Source organism: Cherax quadricarinatus, chromosome 13, assembly GCF_038502225.1.
Source record: "Cherax quadricarinatus isolate ZL_2023a chromosome 13, ASM3850222v1, whole genome shotgun sequence".
Taxonomy (NCBI): domain Eukaryota; kingdom Metazoa; phylum Arthropoda; class Malacostraca; order Decapoda; family Parastacidae; genus Cherax; species Cherax quadricarinatus.
Window position 1 is genome coordinate 14,422,415 of NC_091304.1, and position 8,103 is coordinate 14,430,517.

The 8,103-nt window shown below is 40.5% G+C and overlaps 1 long non-coding RNA gene across 1 annotated transcript in view; it reads right to left on the reverse strand.

Moving 5' to 3' along the window:
* The window catches only part of LOC138852636 (uncharacterized), a 41,006-nt gene extending 35,954 nt beyond the window's left edge, over positions 1–5,052 (reverse strand). Inside the window, exon 1 of the long non-coding RNA XR_011391934.1 lies at positions 4,836–5,052. This is a non-coding gene — a long non-coding RNA (uncharacterized lncRNA). The remainder of the gene's footprint in view (positions 1–4,835) is intronic.
* Between the last annotated feature and the right edge of the window lie 3,051 nt (positions 5,053–8,103).

Genomic DNA, 8,103 nt, shown 5'->3' on the forward strand with positions numbered 1-8,103 from the left:
TTAGCCATGGGCAACCAAGCCGTTTGTTTGTGATCTGTTTTGTTTTTATAGGACAATGTTTGTTGTATAGTCTAAGTAATTTGTTAAGAAAAATGTCTGTCCAGTCATCAGTACCATTGGCCTTGGAGAATTCTGTAGGCCAGTCAACAGTCTCTAGGTCAGCTGTGAACTTCCTTACTGAGGCCTCGTCATGGAGTCTAAATGAGACTTTGTTGTATTCAAGTGGTGGTTTACTAATGTTTGTCAGGAGGAAGGTAGGGTAGTGGTCTGTAGTGCTATCTGTGATTATCCCTGATTTAAGGGGGGCTAGTATATTGGTCCATATGTGGTCTATTATGGTTGCACTTGTCTCAGTGAGCCTGGTTGGTTTAGTTATTGTTGGTATGAGAAGTGTGTTGTTCATATTGTTGATGAAGTCAGTTACAGGCTGATCATCTAGTAAGCCAAGGTTGATGTTGAAGTCTCCAGCTAAGAGAAGGTGGTGCTGATTCATTTGTCTGTTTGTTATTAGTGACTTTAATTTCTCACTGAAATTTGGGATGTTTGTGTGAGGTATCCGGTAAATGGCACCGATTGTTATAGGCGTCTTAAGGCTTTTAACAGTAAAATTAGCAATAATGTATTCCCCATATTCATCACTAAAGCAAGTGGTGCTAAGACAAGATAATTGGTTAGAGTAATAGATTGCAATACCACCCCCAACTTGGTTTGGTCTGCAGTTGTGAATTGCTGTGTATCCTGGTAGAGGGTAGATATCTATTGTGTCCTGCTTAAGCCAGGTCTCAGTAAGAATAATGCAGGAGAAGGGTGTCTTTAGTGATTCAAGGAGTGCTAAGAGGTCATCATAGTGTTTGCTTAAGGACCTGATATTGTAGTTAAGTACTGATAGACTTTTAGCATTGTTTAGGATAGTGCTGGCTTGTGATGCTGTGTAATAAAGGCAGTTACTTTCCAATAGGTTTTGATTGGGTGTCAGATTATGGAGGTTTAGATCAGGGTCAACGTGATCAATCATCTTCTAGGTTTGAATTGTGGTTATTTATATCCTGAGTTGTGTGTTGAGTTCTAGTACTGATATCTGTAGTGGTAGGAAGTTTGGACAAGTATATAGCTAGAGTATTTTGGTCATGTAGAGTATAGTCACTACTACACATAATGAAGTTGATGTTGTCTATGTGTTGTGCTGGAATGAACTAAAGTACAACTAGGTATAAACTAGTAATATAAAAATACAAATTAAAAATAGAACAAGACTCTCACTTGTAATTGCACTAAGGTCTAATAATGACTTTTGTGGAGTCTATGTTTTGAGCTAGAATGAGCTATAGTACAATAGGTTTAATCTAATAATATAAAAATACAAATTAAAAATAGCACTAGTCTCTCACTAGTAATTGCACTATGGTCTAATATAGTGAATTTGGTATTGACTATGTATTGAGCTAGAAAGAGCTATAGTATAACTAGGTTTAGTCTAATAATATAAAAATACAAATTACAAATAGCACCAGTCTCTCACTAGTAATTGCACTATGGTCTAGTATAGTGAATTTGGTATTGACTATGTATTGAGCTAGAATGACCTAGAGTAAAAATGTGATTAATCTAATAATATAATAAAGGCACAAGACTCTCAATTGTAATTGCACTAAGGTCTTATATAAGTTGTTTACAAGAATTAGTGTATAATTAGATTTAAATTGACAGGATAAAATACAAAAATTATGGTAGCAAAAGAATAATAAAAAAAATAAAAATAAAAATGGCAATGACTTGGTTATAATATGCTAGTAAGATGGTAGACAGGATAATATAAAAGTTGTAGTTGAAAATACTAGTTTAAAAAAGTATGGAATAAAAATGGTCAATAAAAGAAGTTTACAATAAGTTTGATCAATATAGTTTAAAGTAAAATTGGGCAATAATAGGGATTTAGAATAAAATTGGGCAATTGAGTATTTTTTAAAGTGAGGTAGAATTATTGAAGACAAGTTATGGTTAGTTTATAATAAAATAAGATGGAACAGTGATGTGGTAAGTTGTAAAAAAGGAGATAGATTCTGTAGATATTAAACACAATTAAGACTATGAGGTAGAATGGTCGTTGAATACAACAATGACAATCAAAAGTAGTTGGGGTATTAGAATTTTAGGGGGGCACAAATTTATGACAATATAACACTAACGGTGGACTATGGGTATTATCTGCACTTTATTCTGATTCTGTTAGTCCAGCCTCACTTAGGAATGTTTTAAGGTCATGTTCTGTAGAGATGAAATATCTCTTCCCAGTGGGCTGTTTCCTAACTGCGATTTTTCCATCCCTCACAAAGCACTGGTGGATTTTTTGGGCATAGCGTAATTTTCTTAGCCGATAAAGAAGGTTTTGTCTTGTTTTGGTAAGGCACTCATTGACGTAAACATCAGTTTTCATAGAAATAGATGTTTTTAGTAGGTTGTTTCTTTGTAGGCTAGTTTGGAATTTTAACAGCACTGTTTTTTTACCTGCTTGGTAGCCCATCAGTTTGCAATCCTTTAGGTCATCACTACGTATGTTAAGGCGAAGGTGGTCCTTGATAAGCTGTAGGGTGGTCTCCATGCAGGTCTCTTGGGTGACTGTGGCTGGGAGATGTTTGCTGTTAACTACAACAGCGTCAGATAGCTGCTGTTGGTCATTATGGTCTTGGAAGTTGGTTATGACAGTGGCAAGTTGTTGGTCCACTCTTGATCTTTCCTCTGTAATGTTGGTAGTAAGTAGGGTGACTTGGTCTATTAGTGTGTTGATGGTGTCTAGGGACTGGGTGTGGGTGTTGCTTTGTTGTTCTAGTGTCTAGTTTATGTTCTAGAGCAGTGATCTTGTTGAGGTAATCTGCATTGCTAGCCTTTAGTTCCTGCATTTCTTGAGTTAGTTTGGTGATCGTTTGGTTCTGAATCATAAGGAGTTTAGCTATTTCTGGGTCGGTGATCTTCTTGACATCAAATACTGGGAAGGAGTTATCTTGGACTGTAGCGGCGGTCATGTTTGTTGTTGTCTGTCGTGTGTTGTGGTGGTGCCGGTGGGTGATGAGGGTTGTGTCCTGGCTGGCAGTACTACAAGTTTTCCTCGTGTTATTGCTGCTCTCACCTTTGATGTTAGGAGTCCTTAGCTGGTTGCTGGATCTTCTTTTATTGTTCTGACCCTTGTCAACCGCTAAGAGCATTACAACATGGGATTGGATGCATTCCCATACCTCAGTAAGGAATCGTTCAAGACTCCATACACTGTACGTCAGGCCCATACTGGAGTATGCAGCACCAATTTGGAATCCACACCTGGTCAACCATGTCAAGAAACTAAAGAAAGTGCAAAGGTTTGCAACAAGGCTAGTTCCAGAGCTAAGGGGATTGTCCTACTAAGAAAGGTTAAGGGAAATCGGCCTGACGACACTGGAGGACAGGAGGGTTTGGGGAGACATGATAATGATATACAAAATACTGCGAGGAATAGACAAGGTGGACAGAGACAGGATGCTCCAGAGATGGGACACAGAAAGAAGGGGTCACAACTGGAGGTTGAAGATTCAGATGAGTCAAAGGGATGTTAGGAAGTATTTCTTCAGTCAGAGTTGTCAGGAAGTGGAATAGTCTGGCAAGTGATGTAGTGGAGGCAGGAACCATACAAAGTTTTAAGACGAGGTATGATAAAGCTCATGGAGCAGGGAGAGGGGCTCTAGTAGCGACCAGTGAAGAGGCGGGGCCAAGAGCTCTCTCTCGACCCCTGCAACCACAATTAGGCGAGTACAATTTGGCGAGTACATTAGTTTATCGCCGTACAGGAAAGCCAGAGAACACTAACATAAATAAGCCAAATAGGTTGACTTGCTTTTATTATCCTGGATTAATCACCAATAATCATTGGTAAGCGCTAAATGTATAAAACGTAGTCATAGAGCACCTTGGAAACTGAAGGCTATCAGGTTTGATCAAGAGGGAGGGAGGGTATCGCTAATTCTTTGGACCAAGAGCTCTTAACCAGCATCAAGGGCAATAAGAATAATTTTTATTTCTATAAGTACATGTACAAGGTATACAGGCCTAGCCGCTCAACATCAATGACAAACTACTATATAGAAAGCGTCTCATGCAGAGCATTTCGAGCAAATTAGGTCAATTTTGTCCCCAGGATGCGACTTACAACAGTCGACTAACACTCGGGTAGCTATTTTACTAACAGGTGAACATGAACAGCAGGTGTCTACGGAAACACGTCTAATGTTTCCACCCGTACCGGGGATCAATCCCCGGACCTCACCGTGACCTCAACGAGCCAACAATCTAGTTACGGGCAGAACTCTGGCATTAGTTAACACCATACAAAACATACAACTTATGTACGCCATAAACTAAATATTTTCTTGAGCAAATTATTTTGAGAGCGAAAACATTACATTTACCTTGGTTACGCAGTAAGCCAATAATAATAATTATTAATATATTAAATTATTAAAATTATTTTTAGGGGAGCACTGAGGATATATATGATAGTACAAAACACTTGGGAAATTATTTTACTCTTGGCAGAAAGTAAACAAAGACTCGCTGGTACAGATGATATTAAGGTTAAGTATTTTTAGGATAGGTTTCCTGGGTTACGTTGCATTTCTTACCATTTAATAAAAAAATAATAGCCCTAAAATCACTTTAATCTTTTAACATTTAAACCATAATGTATAGCCGAAATCTACTTTTACCTAAGAGTATTTTGGGTTAACAACGGAGTTTCCTTCGAAATGCCAAGCAACTTCATCTATATTATTACTATATTAAAAAATATGCATTGCACTCAACACACTTACTTTAGCAGGCCTCCATCATATGTATTTTCTCGCCGTTCACAAATTCCTCCATGGCAGGGTCAGTATTCAGCGTAGAGGTGTGGCACAGGACTCTCAGGTCAGGACACAACCGTCTTAGGAGATATTAATTCCCACAAGAGCAAATTCAGGAGTTGACACAGGTGGCAGCACCGAGGACACTCCTGCTGCTGCTGCAAGAAGAACTGATGTCTCACTGAAGCTCGAGGCTTCTACAACCCTCACAGGTTGAAGCATAATGACCAGCTCAAGCACAGGTTGAAGCATAATGACCAGCTCAAGCACAGGTTGAAGCATAATGACCAGCTCAAGCACAGGTTGAAGCATAATGACCAGCTCAAGCACAGGTTGAAGCATAATGACCAGCTCAAGCACAGGTTGAAGCATAATGACCAGCTCAAGCACAGGTTGAAGCATAATGACCAGCTCAAGCACAGGTTGAAGCATAATGACCAGCTCAAGCACAGGTTGAAGCATAATGACCAGCTCAAGCACAGGTTGAAGCATAATGACCAGCTCAAGCACAGGTTGAAGCATAATGACCAGCTCAAGCACAGGTTGAAGCATAATGACCAGCTCAAGCACAGGTTGAAGCATAATGACCAGCTCAAGCACAGGTTGAAGCATAATGACCAGCTCAAGCACAGGTTGAAGCATAATGACCAGCTCAAGCACAGGTTGAAGCATAATGACCAGCTCAAGCACAGGTTGAAGCATAATGACCAGCTCAAGCACAGGTTGAAGCATAATGACCAGCTCAAGCACAGGTTGAAGCATAATGACCAGCTCAAGCACAGGTTGAAGCATAATGACCAGCTCAAGCACAGGTTGAAGCATAATGACCAGCTCAAGCACAGGTTGAAGCATAATGACCAGCTCAAGCACAGGTTGAAGCATAATGACCAGCTCAAGCACAGGTTGAAGCATAATGACCAGCTCAAGCACAGGTTGAAGCATAATGACCAGCTCAAGCTCAGGTTGAAGCATAATGACCAGCTCAAGCACAGGTTGAAGCATAATGACCAGCTCAAGCACAGGTTGAAGCATAATTGAAGCATAATGACCAGCTCAAGCACAGGTTGAAGCATAATGACCAGCTCAAGCACAGGTTGAAGCATAATGACCAGCTCAAGCACCGGTTGAAGCATAATGACCAGCTCAAGCACAGGTTGAAGCATAATGACCAGCTCAAGCACAGGTTGAAGCATAATGACCAGCTCAAGCACAGGTTGAAGCATAATGACCAGCTCAAGCACAGGTTGAAGCATAATGACCAGCTCAAGCACAGGTTGAAGCATAATGACCAGCTCAAGCACAGGTTGAAGCATAATGACCAGCTCAAGCACAGGTTGAAGCATAATGACCAGCTCAAGCACAGGTTGAAGCATAATGACCAGCTCAAGCACAGGTTGAAGCATAATGACCAGCTCAAGCACAGGTTGAAGCATAATGACCAGCTCAAGCACAGGTTGAAGCATTGAAGCATATAATGACCAGCTCAAGCACAGGTTGAAGCATAATGACCAGCTCAAGCACAGGTTGAAGCATAATGACCAGCTCAAGCACAGGTTGAAGCATAATGACCAGCTCAAGCACAGGTTGAAGCATAATGACCAGCTCAAGCACAGGTTGAAGCATAATGACCAGCTCAAGCACAGGTTGAAGCATAATGACCAGCTCAAGCACAGGTTGAAGCATAATGACCAGCTCAAGCACAGGTTGAAGCATAATGACCAGCTCAAGCACAGGTTGAAGCATAATGACCAGCTCAAGCACAGGTTGAAGCATAATGACCAGCTCAAGCACAGGTTGAAGCATAATGACCAGCTCAAGAATAGACTGAAACATAATGACCAACTCAAAAACAGTGGCCCTATGTACCCCAACAACAACAACTCACAAAACTGACTGGTTCTTGTACTGTACTATTCATAAGGGATGTTCCTTGACGCTGGTGAGGGGCTCTTGAACTAGGGAATTGGATCTGTGCTCCAGTTCTCTGAATTGAGCCTGAATGGCTTCCATCCCCCCCCCCTTCACAGGCACTGTATAATCCTACAGGTTTAGCACTCCTCCATGATTATAATAATAAAGTATAGTGGTTGCTTGTGTCTTATCCTTAATTTGTCGGTATGATAAGAACATCAGAAGAATAGTAGAGTAATAGACTTATTGGTCTGTACTAGGCAGTTCTGACCCTCACCCACTCACATAGCCATCCACCCAATTTTACAGGTACCTAAACTTCTAGCTTCATTGACGTTACTTGGGAGTTTGTTCAACTCATTAATTGTTAAACCAGTATGTCCTTTAATCTTTCTCAATATAAATTTGTCCTATCTTGACTAGGTTTGATATTTTAGCATTATTTTTGCCACCTTTTAAGTGAAAATTTAGTTATTTTCTGATACATGGGCTTAACTTCCACTGTATTTGTCTTCGATAACATGGAGACAAGAATGATGAATGCTGTCTCGGCTGGGAATGAAGCTCACTGTCTAGCTGGGAATGGAGCACAGCTTTGGCAAGAAATGAAGCATAGTCTCGGCAGGGAATGTAATACGTATTTTTGTGACTGTTTCTGAGTTTCATCACTACAGCTCGTGCTGAGGCCCAGCTTTTCTGTTGATTGCCTGGTCAGCCGGACTGCTAAAAATGTAAGGCCTCTCAAGGGAGATTCCTTGATGCTGGTAAGTGGCTCTTAAAAGCATCTAAAGAACTGGACCTGTGCTCCAGTTCCTTGAATTGATTCTGAATGCCGTTCCCTTGGTCGCCGTATGACCACTACGGATTTAGCATTCCCCGAGATAAAATGATAATTAATGATAATAATAATAAAAGGACAGTGGTGCACTGCAGTAGGCCTGTTGGCCCATGCTACTAGCTAGGCAAGTCCATTTCACACTCATTCATAAAACGAGTGGAACACTGCAGAAAGCTTATTGGCCCATTCTTGCCTAGTTCAATTCAAACTGAACTACACCCTCTCATAAGAACAGAAAGGAGGAGCATTGCACTAGGCCTATTGGTCCATGCTAGGCAGGGTCAACTCTCTCACTCATATACCCATCCAACCTATATTTAAAGCTACCTAAACATCTCATCTCATTGATACTACCTAGGAGTTTATTTCACTCATCTACAACCCTAATGCCAAACAAGTACATTCCTATATGCTTTCTAATTTTAAATTTGCCAAACTTGAGTTCAATGATGTAAGTCCTGTCTTGGTTAAGATACTTTCAGCACA